At 50.2% G+C, this 11603-nt stretch overlaps 1 long non-coding RNA gene across 1 annotated transcript in view; it reads left to right on the forward strand.

The window, feature by feature from the left end:
- LOC140409557 (uncharacterized) overlaps positions 1-11264 on the forward strand; it is a 61683-nt gene extending 50419 nt beyond the window's left edge. The window contains exon 2 of the long non-coding RNA XR_011940395.1: positions 9818-11264. This is a non-coding gene — a long non-coding RNA (uncharacterized lncRNA). The remainder of the gene's footprint in view (positions 1-9817) is intronic.
- The last annotated feature ends 339 nt before the right edge of the window (positions 11265-11603 follow it).

Here is an 11603-nt window from a genome sequence, read left to right on the forward strand (position 1 = left end):
CGGCAATCTTCAAGCACTGGCTGCCGTGTTTTAAAGGATATCTGGGAACTGCCGAAAACACACCCATGGGAGAACAGAAAATGCAAGTCCTGCACTTGAGGGTGAGCCCGGAGATTTACACCCTCATCGAGAACGCGGACGACTTCGATGCAGCAATAGAGCTGCTGAAAGGACATTATATTCGCCCAGTAAACCAGGTTTACGCCCGACATCTGCTAGCAACAAGGCGACAAATCCCTGGGGAATTGCTGGAAGAATTCTACCGTGCGCTCCTGGTGTTGGGGAGAAACTGCAGCTGCCTGCAAGTTTCGGCGAGCGACCAATCAATAACTCTTGATCCGGGCCGCTTTCGTGGCAGGTATGCTGTCCTCCCAAATCCGCCAGCGATTGCTTGAAAAAGACAAACTAGGCCTCAAGGAGGCACGGGCCCTTGAAGGTTCCCTGGATGTGGCCTCCAGAAATACCTGCGCTTACGTTCCTGACCGCGTGGCAGCCCCCTGGGCAGCGTGGAACCCCTCCGCAGCCGACCCCGAGACATCCCCCATCCCCCCCACAAGCTTGTGCTGCAAGGCAGCCTGGCAACCCCGGGGGGCCCCGCTGCTACATTTGTGGGCAGGCCAAGCACCCCCGGCAGCGCTGCCCGGTCCGCGCATCCACCTGCAAGGGATGCGGTAAAAAGGGCCACTTCGTGATGGTATGCCAGGCCTGTGCGGTCGCCGCGGTGTCTGGCGGCGAATGCGGACCGCCACCACAAACCTCTCCATGGTCCCCGTGCGACCAGCGGGCACCACCATCTTCCTACTCCAGGGCCACGTGCGGCCCCCGGGTGCCTCCATCATGTCCCGCGGACGCCACATTCGATGGACGGGCGCCACCATTTTGTGCACCCCCAGCCATGTGCGACCAATGGGAGCCGCCATCTTGGATGGACTCCCATGACCCCAGCTCGGCTGACCGCACACCGCCCAAAGAGAACACTCAACTGCTGAGATTAGCCTCGGTGGCCCTGGATCAGTCCCGGCCTCGAACACTCTCAACTGCGACAACAACAGTACTAATCAATGGGCACAAGATGTCCTGCTTAATCGACTCTGGGATCACGGAGAGCTTCAAACACCCCGAAATGGTAAGGCGCTGTTCTCTCCTCGTCCACCCCGTTAGTCAAAAAATCTCCCTGGCCTCCGGTTCCCACTCAGTAGAGATAAAGGGGTTTTGTGTAGCAAACCTCACAGTCCAGGGAAGGGAGTTAAAAAGTTACCGGCTCTACGTCCTTCCCCATCTCTGCGCGGCCACACCCCTAGATTTAGACTTCCAGTGCAATCTCCAAAGACTAACTTTCAAATTCGGCGGTCCTATACCCCCCCTCACTGTCTGCAGCCTCGCGACCCTCTGTCTTCCCTGTTTGCAAACCTCACCACAGATTGCAAACCCGTCGCCACCAGGAGCAGACGGTACAGTTCCCAGGATCGGATCTTTATTAGGTCAGAGGTCCAAAGGCTACTGAGGGAAGGAGTCATTGAAGCTAGCAATAGTCCCTGGAGAACTCAAGTAGTGGTGGGAAAGACCGGGGAGAAGCATAGGATGGTCATTGACTACAGTCAGACCATCAACAGGTTTTCGCAGCTGGACGTGTACCCTCTCCCCCACATATCCGACCTGGTAAACAGGATCGCGCATTGCAAGGTCTTCTCCACGGTGGATCTTAAGTCCGCCTACCACCAGCTCCCCATCCGCACTAGTGACCGCAAATACACTATCTTCGAGGCAGACGGGCGGCTCTATCACTTCTTAAGGGTTCCCTTTGGTGTCACTAACGGGGCCTCGATCTTCCAGCGCGAGATGGACCGAATGATTGACCGGTACGGTTTACGGGCAACATTCCCGTATCTCGATAATGTCACCATCTGCGGCTATGACCAGCAGGACCACGACACCAACCTCAGAAAATTCCTCCAGACCGCAAAGATCCTTAACCTTACATATAACAAGGATAAATGCGTGTTTAGCACCGACCGCCTAGCCAACCTCGGCTACGTAGTGCAAAATGGAGTTATAGGCCTCGACCCTGAACGCTTGCGCCCCCTTATGGAGTTCCCCTCCCTCACTGCTCCAAGGCCCTGAAGCGCTGCCGAGGGCTTTTCTCTTACTATGCCCAGTGGGTCCCCATCTATGCGGACAAGGCCCGTCCCCTGATACAATCCACAGCTTTTCCCCTGTCGATAGAGGCCCGCCAGGCCTTCACAGCCGCATTAAAGCAGACATTGCAAAGGCCACGATGCACGCCATCAATGAGTCCCTCCCCTTCCAGGTCGAGAGCGACCCGTCTGACGTAGCTCTGGCGGCCACCCTCAACCAAGCGGGCAGGCCCGTGGCCTTCTTCTCACGTACCCTCCATGTTTCCGAAATCCGCCACTCCTCAGTCGAAAAGGAGGCCCAGGCCATAGTAGAAGCTGTGCACTCTCCTCACTGACCAACGGTCGGTTGCTTTCATGTTCGATAATGCACAGCGGGGCAAGATAAAAAACGATAAGATCTTGCGATGGAGGCTCGAACTCTCCACCTCCAACTACGAGATCTTGTATCGTCCCGGGAAGCTCAATGAGCCTTCTGATGCCCTGTCCCACGGCACATGTGCCAACACACAAGTGGACCGCCTCCGAGCCCTCCACGAGGACCTCTGCCAACCGGGGGTCACTCGCTTTTTCCACTTTATCAAGACCCGCAAACTGCCCTACTCCATCGAGGAGGTCAGGACAGCCACCAGGAACTGCCAAATCTGCGCGGAGTGCAAACTGCACTTTTCCCAGCCAGAGAAAGCGCACCTGATAAAGGCTTCCCGTCGTTTTGAACGCCTCAGCATGGACTTCAAAGGCCCCCTCCCCTCCACCGACTGCAACACGTACTTCCTGAACACGATTGACGAGTACTCCCGGTTCCCATTCGCCATCCTCTGCCCCGACATGACCGCAACCACCGTCATCAAGGCCCTCCATAGCATCTTTGCACTGTTCGGGCTCCCCGCTTACATACATAATGACAGGGGGACCTCCTTTATGAGTGATGAACTGCATCAATTCCTGCTCGGCAAGGGCATCACCGCGAGCAGGACGACCAGTTACAACCCCCGGGGAAACGGGCAGGTAGAGAGGGAGAACGGAACGGTCTGGAAGACCGTCCTACTGACCCTACGGTCCAGGAATCTCCCAGTCTCCCGCTGGCAGGAAGTCCTCCCGGATGCCCTCCACTCCATCCGGTCACTGCTTTGTACCACAACCAACCAAACACCTCACAAACGTCTCCTTGTCTTCCCCAGGAAGTCCTCCTCTGGGACCTCGCTCCCGACCTGGCTGGCAGCTCCTGGACCTATCCTGCTCCGAAAACACGTGCGGGCGCACAAGTCGGACCCATTGATCGAGAGGGTCCATCTTCTCCACGCTAACTCCCAGTACGCCTACGTGGCGTACCCCGACGGCCGACAAGATACGGTCTCCCTACGTGACCTGGCGCCCGCCGGAGCCCCACGTGCACCCCAGCCACCAGTCCCACCCTCCCTCCCACCAGTGCACCTTACAGGAGGATCGATCCTTCCGCCGGCCCCGTCTAGGCCCCCCCACCCACCGATGCACCCCGCAAACGCTCCCTTCCCAGGTCAACTGCTTTTCCCACCAGCGCCGTCTAGGGGTGTCGAAGCTGCCACAGAGATCGAGGCCACGCTCCCCGTGCCACAGACACCCGAGCCTCCACCGGAGTCACCACCAAAACTTTGACGATCACAGAGGACGACCAGGGCCCCCGATCGACTGATTGCTTCATTTTAAAGTGTATAGTTAATTATGAATCATAAATTGTAAATAGTAAATAGAATTGTAAATAGTTACAAAACGCTGTACGGAGGTATTACGGTACCTCCATAACTATAATTTCTACCACCTTACCATATTGTAATATCAGGCCACGACTCCCGCCGGACTCTATTTTAACAGGGGGTGAATGTGGTAGTCTGTGTAGAGGTATTACGGTACCTGGTAATGCTGGAACACCATTGGTAGATATTGTATGTTTCCTATTGGTCAAGCTGTATGGTAGTTCCACCCTGCAAGGCGGGGTATGAAAGTCCGTGCCGCCCCAGCAGTCTTCATTCTGTCCCTGAGTTGCTGGGGGACACATCTAGCTTATTAAAGCCTTCAGTTGGACTACAACCTCGCTTTACTGGTCATTGATCGTGCATCACAGGTCAAAAGGCTTGTGTAAACTACGACCCCGCAGACCACACACACAATGAGGTTTGGGTATTGAAACAACTTTGTAGAGCATGGGAACAAACCCTACACCGACAGACAGATCAGGATTATTTAGAAGCAAACATGCACCCAGTTAGGACTAGCCAGGACCCAGCATGGATAAACGAGGGTAGACATGAGGGACAGCACCCCAGAGCACAGGCACCACGAGGTTGTTACAATTGTGGCCACATGGGACATTACGCCTGCGACTGCCGACAAAACCCCCCGAACCATCAACGATATCAAACCCCCCCCACCCAGGAACAATGTTAGGCCCATGCATAATGTTAACGCCCGTTCAGACGACTTAGCGTTTAACTCCACAGATTGACGGTGTGCGGACTCCCCAACTTGGGTCTGTGACACACGCTGGGACAAATCAGGCAGACCAGTAGTTACAGGCACAGTCCAGGGACATACAGTCGATTTCCTTTGGGACACAGGAGGAGCCCGCACCACTTTGAACTCCTCCACCATGTTTCAACAGGACAAATGGCCCACCATAGTCATCATCACCCTGAGTGGATTCACAGGCCACATGCAACAAGGATATATCACAGCTCCCATACCCATTCAGATAGGGAACATTGGCACCAAACACCCCATCGTTTTAGTTGACTTAACTCAAACCGCAGAGCACATTTTAGGCATTGATTTTATGAGCTCCCATAACCTTTCGTTTGACCCAGTAAACAAATGTGTCTAGCGAATGGCTAAAACAGCTAGGGGTCCCGCTACGCTCATAGTAGGGGATTATGAAAGCAGGATTTTCTCAGTAGGGGACTATTGGTTTAATCCGAAAACAATTAGTGCAGACCAGATGATTAGAGAGGTCCTCAGGAATCACAAAGCTCTGTTCGCACAACACAAACACGACTGTCGGAAGATCCCAGGTACAGTAAAGATTTCAGGTCCTGATCCAAAGCCGCAAAAGCAATACGATTTCCCACAGCAGGCCGAGGGTGAGATTTCGAAGGTGATTAACAGTTTGTTAGACCAAAGAATTATTCGACCCATGGCGTCCACAAATAATGCCCCAATATGGCCCGTAAAAAAGCCCGATGGTTCATGGCGACTAACGATCGACTACCGAGAACTTAATAAGGTAACCCCTTTAGCAGGCCCCACTGTTGCCACGAGTCCCGCGACCATGCTCAAACAGGGAGTACAGGCAAAGTACTTCACAGTGCTGGACATCAGCAATGGCTTTTGCTCCATCCCGTTAGATAGAGCCTGCCAGTATAAATTCACGTTTACGTTTCAAGGGCAGCAGTACACATGGATATGCCTCCCACAAGGATTGCCTAACTCCCCCTCCATTTTCCACCGACAATTGGTGAACGGACTTTCTAAATTTTCCCGACCCGAATGCCTCATACAATATGTAGATGATCTGCTCTTGCAAACGGACACTAAAGAGGAACACGTAGAGCTCTTATCTGAATTACTAGGCCTACGGCAATCAATCGGATGTAAGGTCAACCCCAAGAAGACCCAGATTTTAAAGGAAAAAGTTATTTATTTAGGCACCATCATCAACCACAGGAAGAGAGAAATTGAGCAAAAACAGATTGAATCCATCGTTAAATTGCCCCTGCCCCAAAATGTCACTGCACTCCGGCCATTCCTAGGTTTGGTGGGATATTGCAGAAATTATATAGATGGTTTTGCCACCAAAGCAGGCCCACTCTCAGAGCTCCTTAAAAAGAACGCCCCATGGGAATGGCTTCCGCAGCACACTGACGCCATTGATGATTTAAAACGCACCCTCGGCACAGCCCCCGCTTTACAAGTTCCAGACCCAGACTTGCCCTATGCCATAGAAGTAGCAACCACCGACCGAACCATAGCAGCAGTGCTCCTGCAAGAACAACACGATCACTTAGGACCCATAGCCTATGTCTCAAGAGTATTAGTCCACGAAGAGCAAGGATTCTCAATCTGCAAACGGCACTTGCTTGCAGTCCTTTGGGCAGTACACTACTTTGTGTACGTCACAGGCCTCAACCCAGTCACGATCTTGACCGAGCACGCCCCCACGCAACTATTACTAGACGGTAGATTAAAGGACGGTTCAGTCAGCCAAATCAGAGCAGCTCGCTGGACACTACTGTTACAAGACAGGGGCATTACGGTAAAACGCACCAAAACCCACACATTTCTGGCCGATAGTCTCCAATGTGCAGGGACCCCACATGAGTACCAGATCATAGCAGCCCAACACCACACAGGACCCTTTATCCCAAAGTCACTACACCCACGAGCAGGCAGTAAGACACAGGATTCCCGAACCACGGGTGATACTTTAAAAATTCATGTAGACGGTTCGCCCACAATCGAAAATATAGTTAGAATTACTGATTGTGGAATTTACGTGGACGACGCGAAGGGACTCCCGCTGGAAGAGATCTCTTTAAAATTGCCCGGCCACCTAGGTTCACAAGTAGCAAAACTCGCAGCCATAGCCTATGTAATTCAGCACCCCGACTCTTTTCCAACCCCCGCAGACATACACACGGGCAGCCTGTATGTGTGCAACAGTTTAAAAGAATTCCTGCCCCTGTGGGAATCTCGAGGTTTTGTTTCAGCTGATGGAAAACCTCTACCTTCTGCCCTGTTGTTAAAGCACATTCTCAAGACAGCCTCAAATCGCACATGCGGTATCATTAAAGTAAGAAGCCATCATCGCTCCTCCCCACCTGGTAATGTAAAGGCAGACGCCTTAGCCAAAGCAGGATCACGCCATGGTCACTTCTGGCAGCCACACGAATGCGAACCGGTACACTCAGTCCAGGTTTCCCAGATCAATATTGAGGATATATCTCAAGCCCAAAAAGCAGACAACACCCTCAAACAGGTTTTAGACGACACCTTCCCAGCCCCCTATGATAAATGGAAGGACGCACTGACTGTACATGACGGCATATTTTTTAAAAACTGAATTTATGTGGTCCCCACCCAGGACAGAAACCAGCTCGTTTACCAATTTCATGACGGACACGAACATCAGGGATAGATAATACCATTGCCCATTTAAGACCTTTGTGTTGGTGGCCCGATTTAAAAAGTGATGTAACCCATTATGTCGAGAATTGCCTTATCTGTGCTCAGAAAAATCCCGAACGTTACTCAAAGAAAGGACAATTACATCACACCCGAACTGTGAATGACCCTTGGACAAATTTGCAAATCGATTACTTTGGCCCCCTTCCCCCTTGCAGAAATGGTTTCAATCGACACCTAAATGGGTAGAAAATTTCCTTCATGGACAAACACAGCAAAGGCCACCGCTAATATTTTGACCCAACAGATATTCACACGCTGGGGTCTCCCCCGCAGCATTGAGTCAGACCAAGGTTCTCGGCAGAGTCATGCAAAATGTTTTAACAATTTTTGGGATCAGGCAGAAATTACATGTAGCATATCACCCCCAATCCAGTGGCATTGTCGAGAGAATGAATCGAACTTTAAAAGCGACTATTAGGAAGATGGTGCACCAGAACAATACCACGTGGGACACAGTCCTCCCATTTGCTCTCATGTTTATTCGGAAAACCGTTTCCAGTTCAACAGGTTTCACCCCCCACACTCTCATGATCAGATGGCCCATGAAGGGTATTGAATATTTATTAGACCTCGATTTGACAAGCCCTACAGTAACTGCCCTCACTCACGAGAAAGCAGTCCAATAGGTTACAGATAACATTAAAGCGGCATAACTCGCTGCAGCTGCCCGATTATGTGCTAGAAGGAAGCAGAGTAAAGCCTGTTTTGACAAAACCGCCCACCCCGTAGAGTACACAGTCAGTCAGCAAGTAATGGTTTCACTTTACACCCCAGTTCTTTCCTCTCCCCCCAAATTTGCAGGACCCTGCTCCATTTCCGACAAAGTGAGCCCCTCCGTGTACAAGATAACATACCCCAACGGTAAAACTGGTTGGTTCCACATCAACCAACTCAAAGTCTACGGATCACAATGTAGCCACTCCCACCACATCTCTCTGGCAATAGGAGACGATTACACCCCACCCATCGACAACCTAGTCCGACGACTACGTCAGTCCTCCCCCAGCATTTATCCCTTGTCCACGCCCACAGAACCAAACTTGTCTCCACCCACAGGTACAGACTTTCACCTTGTACTTGACTCCGACGATAGTGAGAGCCTCCCAAATTTTATTACTATCCCTGAACACAGGTGCGATCTCTCTGCCACCAGTCACCCCAGCCCCTGGTACCACGACTTAGATATCTTTGACCCCCTATATGCCCTTCCCCAGACACCGCCACATCAACCGCCCAACCACAGTAACATTCCCTCCACTCCCACCGCCCCTACGCCTCACAATAAACCAGCCCCACTTTGGCACCGCGACAACTCTTGCAGACTAGTGAGGCACAACGATTCGGACCATCCGACGGCCCACGCGGCCAAGGCATAGGAATGGCAGACACGAGTCTGGCAACCGGGAGATGGTGATGATTTAGATACTGAGTCTCGTTTCGGTAATGCTTTTACAACACTCTGTTTGGTACAGAACCCTGAGGTGTCCGGATGATGAGAAAGATACACCGCCTAAGTATTAAGGTGTCCAAAGTTCTGATGGAGCCTGCCTGCCTTTTTCCTTCTTCCTTTTTCTACTACATGGTTTTAATTCATGTCGCCCGACACAAAATTACTCTTCTAATTCGAGGGTATGATGCCCTATGACAGTTAAAGGCACACGTTTGTTGAGAAATAGATAACTGTTCTCCCAGTCTTTAAGACAGGTTTCCACACAACTACAAACTCTTACCGTCCACCCAGGTAGGGAATAACGGCACTGATCCCCGCCCTACCTGAGGACCCCAAATTCATCCGGTCAGTTAAGCTCGGGTAGTGGAGTAACGGCACTAACCCCATCCTACCCGGGGATTCCACCCATTCTTATCCCACAGCAGCCCACACGCACCTCATATTCCTGTCACTTCATACGCTCTGGAATGGTTCTCTATACTCTGCATTGCATTTGGCAGGTCTTAGTTTCACCTTCTCCACTCTCTCTTTGGTTGTGGTATAAAGAATGCATTTTGCCACATTCCGTACACTCACCCCTTCGTTCCTTTACCTCCCGCGATCCCCTGGCCACTCCCCACATGCTATTTACACATGTGACACAATTGGTAGCTGATTACTGCTGCTACACACACTGCTACACATGAACTACCTATGAGCCCTGTGACGAAAATCTATAAAACTGTCCGCCCTGAAATTCGGCTGGTTAAGATAAGCCTCAACCACCACTGGGTGCAAGTAAAGAAAAGACTGGTCGAAGAAATTGTCCGACCACTCCACACATAGACCACAAGCTGCGAGTGTCTCTATACTTTAAAAATTTGCATTTCTTGTCTCTCCAAAATGGTATTAAAAAAAAAGAAAATGAGGAAGTCACATATGGTGACAATCATAACGGGTAATTGGAGTAAGGAGAGAAAGACTAATAAATCGAGATATTAACCAACGATAATAACAGATACTATGCTTGCACCCACAGGATTACCCGGAAAACAGAAGACACAGGGTGAAGCAAAGACTGCTGACAGGCGTTTGGATCATCGCTGGACTTCTGCAACTGTGCCGCAACGGACTGTTTAACAAACACTACACCAGCCCCGAACACTACCACACAACAGGCCACCACCAGCCCGGACACGACACCACACATAAAGACAGACATCAAAACCCCCACCTGGTAGAAAACATTGCCAAAATGGAACCCCCTTTCATACATAGTAGAGGCCCTTCTAGTAATTGCAATAATCTGCAGTGTCATTCAGACACTCCAACTCCATAAATGGCGAGCAAAAGGCTCCCGCTCCACCGATATATACAGTCCGATCCCCCTTCTTTGGAATTCAACAAAATTGAACTCAAGTAACAATCGCTGCTAAAAATAAACCATGTACCTCTTTAACTTTGTTAGGATTAAGTAGAAATGTGATGCTGCTGTTTTAAATTTTGTACTGTATATAAGTTCTTTGATATTCACCAGCAGCATGAGAGTAGCTTAGATAGCATTAGCTGGAGATCAACTGTGCGGATAAATTAAATGAAATAGTGACCTAAATTATAGTAACCGTTAGAGATGAACAGATTTATGAATGTATCAATGAAATATTAGGTAAATGTCGCAAACCATAATATAGAGTAGAGTAGAACCTTGCCTTGCCCAAGGGTGACCAGTCTACCAAGGATGAACAGGGATCAATAGTGTGATCCACCACGCTTTGTGTACAGGATCAAAAGGACGGAATGTAGCCATCTAAAATGGCCACCTGCAAAGGGCCATGGTCAACCCAGTACTCAGACAGCTACACAGTCTATGTGTATCTAAAACACAGGTAACCAGACCTGATCGAAACCCCCGCCTGTTTCCATTTTCATGGCCCATTTTCCCAGGACAATAGAACTTCAATCAAGCAACCGGTACAGTCACAGACTGATCGGCGCCACTCCCCTTACTCAGAAAGCACAACTGCCAAGGTCAAAGACCGCTAAGGACCCGCCCAGCCACCAAGGCACCCGCCCCTTTATTGGCCGAAATCGAAGACAGTGATCAGAGTCCTGACGAACTATTGGGTCCAATGATAAGGACCGCCCCAAAGAGCGCGAAATCCCAGAGGGATAAAAGAAGACACAGCCATGTGTTCTATCTCTTTTGGATCTGGCCTGTGCCAGCCCAATTGCAGCAGGAACAGCCAGCTAAGTTCAAGACCAACAATCGCTACCTGACGCATGAGCCCAGCAGAGACAGAGCCACTTTCTTCAAACCAGCCAAGTGAAATCCAGATAAAGGCCTGATCCATTTGCACAGTGCCGGTCGCCCTGAAGTTAAGTATAGGTTATTGTAGCTGATAGGTGTAGTTTTAACTCGTAGTAGATATTGTGTTTGCATGTTGAGATAACTCTTGTGTATGTAAATAAACCATCTTTTGAAGTAACTAACTGGTTGTGTGGTCATTTGATCGATATAAGGGAAGGCTTGTGGTTCACTAAGATAAATAGAAATACCCACAGTATTGGCGACACTGTTGGGACCGAAACAGAGCAACAAGGTGAACTTATCAGTGAGAATTCAACAGCTTACCCCATAGAGGAGCAGGATAAAACTGACATCAACTTCTGGACTTCCAACTTTAACTGTGCATGTGTGAACAACAGTTATTGTTTTCAGTTTCACCCAGTAATAATGGTAAGTATTGATAGCCTCATCATAATTGCTGCAACAAATTCTGGTCCATTGCATTTTTAACTGTAACAGTCTTAATGATCATACTGCC

The sequence above is a fragment of the Scyliorhinus torazame genome, chromosome 3 (genome assembly GCF_047496885.1).
Source record: "Scyliorhinus torazame isolate Kashiwa2021f chromosome 3, sScyTor2.1, whole genome shotgun sequence".
NCBI lineage: Eukaryota > Metazoa > Chordata > Chondrichthyes > Carcharhiniformes > Scyliorhinidae > Scyliorhinus > Scyliorhinus torazame.